Here is a 6,000-nt window from a genome sequence, read left to right as displayed (position 1 = left end):
CTGGAGAAAATGTCTCATTATAATCAATGCCCTTTATCTAGGTGAATCCTTTAGCAACCAATCTTGCCTTATGTCTCTCTATGTTACCTTTGAAGTCCTTTTTGATTTTTAAGACCCATTTACACCCTACGAGTTTTACTCTCTTAGGTAACTTAACAAGATTCCATACTTGATTCTTAGCCATAGAGTCCAATATTCTTTTATGGCTTTTATCCAGTGCGAAGATTGTTTGCTTTCAACAACTTCCATAAAAGTCAATGAGTCATCATCTATATCTACAAAATCATCAGGCTCCTGAAGGTACACCACATAATCAGGATGTATGTCAGATTTTCTAACTCTTGTGGATATCCAAACAGGTTGTTCTTTAGGCTCAAATTGAACTTGTTCATCATATTCGTGCTCTTCTGCATTGTCCACAATAGGTTCACTTTTGATTTATGCATCAACAACCGGGTGATCAACTACATCATTATTAGGGATAATAATGTGGTATCTCTCGGTGTTTTCCTTAACAAGTAATGAAATCGGATCATGTATTTCCTCAAAACCAAGATTTTGAAGTGCACTTAATCCTATTGAACCATCTTCAAGGAATTTTGCCTTATCCATTTCAACAATCTCTGGTGAATGAGATGTGCAATAAAACCTGTATCTTTTTTATCTCTCTGGATAACCAATGAAATATCCACTGGTTGTTTTTGGATCAAAGACTTTAATGTGGAGGTTATACAACTTAGCCTCTACAGAACATCCCCATATATGCATATAAGACAATGATGGTTTTCTACCTGTCCACAACTCATAGGGAGTTTTAGGCACAGATTTTGTAGGAACCTTATTCAAAATATGCTCAGCAGTCCTTAAGGCTTCACCCCACAACTTCATGAGAAGTGTTGAATAATTCAACATGGCTCTGACCATTTCTTTAAGTATACAATTTCTCCTTTCAGCTACACCATTCTGGTAGGCACTACCAGGTATGGTATATTGAGGCACAATGCCTTTATTTTTGAGAAATTGCGCTAATGGTCCTTCCCTTTGCCCTATCTTAGTAAACCTACCATAATATTCGCCACTTCTATCAGACTTGACTATCTTAATAACTTTATCAGTTTGTTTCTCTACTTCTTTCTTAAATTACTTAAACATTTAAAAAATATCAGATTTTTTAAAAATCAAGTAGTGATACATATACCGTGAATAGTCATCAATAAAGGTAACAAAATATTTTTCACTTATGTAAACGGTCTACATACATCCGTATGAACTATCTTCAATATCACACTACTATGTTTGGCACCCTCTTTATATGTGTTTGTATGCTTAACGTTTATGCAATTAACACACGTGTCATTATCAGTAAAATCTAGAGATTTCAAGATCTATTCATTTATGAGTCTCTTTATTCTCTTTTTAGAGATATGACCCAACCTTCGATGCCAAAGCATATAGGATTTATCATTAATCATACTACATTGATTTCTAACCAATGCGTCTTCAGAAGTCAAAGACTCCTAGGTTTGGATCTTCACGTTAAATTTATACAAACCATTATAAACTGTTGCAGAACCAATTTCAATAGAACTTCTGTATATGAATAACTTGGAATTTTCAAATTTAAAGCAATATCCAAATTTATCCAATCTTGAAATTGAAATCAAGTTTCTACTATATGATGGAACATAAAAGACATCATGAAGATCCAAATCTACGCCTGTATCTAAAGTGATCTTGCAGGTCTCAACACCCTTCACATGCGAACGCATCTTGTTCTTCGAATAGATGCTCTTCTCATGCATTGTTGATTCTCTTCTGTTCAGGAACGACTGTAGTCAGTTGAAAATATGAACAGTAGCACCAGAGTCAATTCACTAGCTATTTTTAAGAGTTTGTAATAAATTACATTCATGAGAAACAAATGACAAATTACCTTTCTTTTTCAACCACTTCTTGTACTTTATGCAATCTACCTTTCTGTGTCCCTTCTTCTTGCAAAAGAAGTACTTTATGGGAGTAGAGTCAGATTGCTTGCCTTGAGATGTCTTATCCCATGTTGGCTTCTTCCTAGCATTTTTCTTGAATTTATTCTTCTTTGGTCCTACCTTGGAGTCATGAAAAGCCATATGTGCACTTTGCACCTTCTCTCCTTTCAATCTCTCTTCCTCTTCAACACACTTGGACATAAGTTCATTGAATATCCATTCATCATTATGTGCGTTGTAAGAGATTTTGAAAGGTCCATACTCCAAAGGTAAGGATGTCAGAATCAAATGCACTAGAAAAGAATCCGAAATGGTCAGCTTTATGTCATTCAGCTGAGACACTATGTTCCTCATTTCCAAAATGTGTTGGCAAATATTACACCCTCCAGAATATTTCATAGTTATAAGCTTTGACATTAGGGTACTGGCTCTGGCCTTATTTGAACTCACAAATTGTGCTTCAATAGCACTCAAAAATTCCCTCACTATCCTGCATTATGAGATAGCACTGCGAATATTCTTAGCCACTTTAGATTGCAAAAACAACAGGCTAAGCCTATTTGAGTGCTCCTACTTTTCAAAAGAATATTTTGATCAACAGTACTTTGATCAGTCAGAGCAGTGGGTTCATCTATCATTAGGGCCAAATCCAAATCTATATACCCTAATGTAAAAAGAACAGTTTCTTTTCAATCATTAAAGTTAGATCCATCAAAAAAAGGTATAAAACTTGAGCCATCTAAAATCACAGAACTAGAAACTGCATGACAAAAGATATGTATCAAAAGAAAGCATATACAAGACAAAACCAGGTGGAAAAAGCAATAAATAAAAGGCCCTGAATATGCTTATTTCCAGGCGAGTGTAGGGGGTCATCAGAGTCCTACTTTGGTAAGAGCTCCGACACGCGTAATCACTACGCCTACCGACCATAGTTGGTAAAAGTGAGGCTCATGTAAAGCTAGACCATCAATACATGGTACCTTTGGATACACATGTGTAATGTATCTCAACACATTTACCTCATTTTACCCTACCTAAATTCCAAACATGATAAAACTACCTTTGGGTCATTTATCGTTTCATGAATTTAAGTACAAAAGTAATATTGGCTAAATCCATATGATAATACAAATTTTTGACAACATACGTGTATTCAGTCACTTTGGTGACATGAATTCACTAAGTCATCTAGCTATCCTTGATGCCAATGTTATACATTCATTTATGCATGCATAATTACAAATAAATGCATGAATAATAATAAAAGTCAAGATTAAATGGGTAAAACCCTCAGTCGTTAAGCAGAAACCGGTCTAAAAGCACTTTGAACTGGTCTTAAACAACCTCAAACCGGTTATCCAAGGGTTCGAACCGATTCTGAACCTTATGAACTGGTGTCAAATATGAACAAAAGTTCATAAAAACCCTATAACTGTATGCCAAAATCCCTGTAACTTCTAATATGTATGAAAATAGGGTCTTAGCATCTCAGAACTGGTGAAAAACTGGAAGAAGCTAATAAAAAAAAACTTTGAACCGATCCCGAAAGGGGCCAAATTAATCCCTGATTCGGTTCAGGCCAAATAGTGCCTTGATCCTTACTAGATCCAGGTCTGATCCAGTTAAATACTGGATCCGGTTCTGATCCGAAATGAAACAGATTTGGGTCTGACCCGGTACTAATCAGATCTGGGTCAAACCCAATATTAATTGGATCCGGGTCTGACCTGGTATTAACCGGATCCGGGTCAGACCAGATATTAATCAGATCTGGGTCCAACTCAAAAAATACCGGATCTGGGTCCGACCCAAAATTTTTTTGGATCCGGGTCAGACCCGATATTAACTGAATCTGGGTCTGGCCCGGTTTAACCGGATCATACCCATACCCAGAATTGATCCGGTTCCTGCGTTAAAATCAGAAAAAACAGAAAACTCGAGGGTTTCTGCTTTCTGTAAAAATGAAAAAGAGGGTTTACCCTCTTGGCTTGTCGGCGACCGATGTCGCCTGTCGACGACCCACGTCGTCGGTCGACTCACGACGAAGAAATGGCACCGGCCCCGACGGCCTCCTGCGACGTATTCACTCACCTCGCCTGACGGTAGAGGGGATGCCGTGAAGGAGATTTCATCGCTCTGAATGCCGTGTGACGTCAGACAGACCACAATGGAGGTGAAGCGATCGATGAAGGCTGCCTCTTTTTGACGACGCACCCATCGATATTCTGCAGACGACGGTGAGAAAAGCTCCACTGGAAAACAGGGAAAAAGGGGTTTTAAAACCCTATGTTGCATGTCACCGGACAAATGTCGGCGATCTGGCAAAAACAAAACCCCCCATTTTCGGCGACGATCCGTGGCAACCCCCGACGTCAACTGAAACTTCTGCAGCCCAACGGCCATAGGTAAGAACCCAATCAGTTGTATTTTTTTTATTACTCTGTCGCCCCACGACGACAGTCGCCGTCTACCAGTGACACCATGTCGCCCCAAGGTGACTCCACTTTGCTAGAAAACACTATCGAGCCCGCAGTGGATGCGGTGTGGGCCCATAACCCAATGTTGGGTCCAGCTAGGGACTTTTGCACAACAAAAGGGAGCGAAGGCTGTGTACCTGAAGAAGCCATTGAGAACCGGCAACGGTGATGGTTGGCGCTGGTGGCTGTAATAAGGTGAGCTTCGCTCCTCAGTCAGATTGCAGCTCTTCAATGAGCGCAGGCTCCTTCAGCAGTCGGTGAGCAGGATCCCTCTTCCCTCCTTAGTCAAAAAAGCTAAAAAAATGTATGTTTCTTTAACCTTTCTCTGTGATTTTTTTCTGCATACGGGTTTCTCATTGTCACTCATTTATATAGCCTGTAGCAGGGGTTCGGTTAGCGTAACTGTCCCCTCTCTGAATTTCCTTATGTTTATCGGAAGGGACACTATAAGGGTAAAGCTGCCACTATGTGTGGCTTATCCCAACAAGGTGGAGAGACCTTTGGTCCGGTTAGGATGGTGGCAACAGGATCCCCACTTTGCATCAATACCACACCTACACTTGTATCACATGTTCAATTATGAAGGGTTGAGTGACGTTCGGTAATGCCAATAGTGAGGCTGAGCTCATGGCTTTATTTAGCTTTTCAAAAGCCTCTTGTGCCTTCGATGTCCATTTGAAGCCATCCTTCTTAAGTAATAAAGTGAGGGGGCGACAATAAGCCTATAGTCTTTGATAAACTGTTTATAATACTCGGTTAGGCCAAGAAATCTCTGAAGTCCTCTCAAATTTTGGGGTCTAGGTCACTCAATCATGCATTGGACCTTGTTCGGGTCCGCTCACACCCCTTGTCTGGTCACTATATGGCCGAGGTACGTGATTTCCTTGTGCCCAAAGCTATACTTGTTTTGCTTGAGATATAATGTATGCTTTCTTAACACCCCAAGAACTAATTTAACATGTTCCAAGTGTTTTTCCCATCCTTTGTTGTACACTAAGATGTTAAAGAATACAAGCAGGTACTTGAATGAGTGGTCAAAAAATATCATTCATGGTGCATTTGAATATTACTGATGCATTTGTCAACAGGAATGGCATAACTAAGAGCTCATATTGCCCAATGACGAGTCCTAAAGGTTGTCTTATCAATGTCTCGAGGAGCCATCCAAATTTGATGATAGCATGTCTTTAGATTCAATTTGGAAAAGTAGCAAGCTAAATATAGGTCATCGATAATCAATATTGGATATTTATCTTTTATCGTGATCGTGTTGAGTGCTCTATGGATCACCTTTTTTATTCACTAATAGCATCAGTGAGGAATAAGGACTCGAGCTAGGCTGAATTATTCTGGATTCGAGCACCTCACTATCTTTTCCATCTCAAGCTTTTGAGTAGCCATATCTATAGGGCCTTACACTCACCAAGCTGGTTCTGGGCATGAGTGTGACCTTGTGCCTGTGCTGGTGGGAGTCCCTTAGGGCATAAAAAATGTCCTCGAAGACGGCCAGCACCTATGCCATGTCCAAATGGATG

This window comes from Nuphar pumila, chromosome 1 (genome assembly GCF_984573655.1).
Source record: "Nuphar pumila chromosome 1, dmNupPumi1.hap1.1, whole genome shotgun sequence".
Lineage (NCBI taxonomy): Eukaryota > Viridiplantae > Streptophyta > Magnoliopsida > Nymphaeales > Nymphaeaceae > Nuphar > Nuphar pumila.
The sequence above is the reverse complement of the archived record's forward strand: the minus strand, read 5'-3'. Positions refer to the sequence as shown.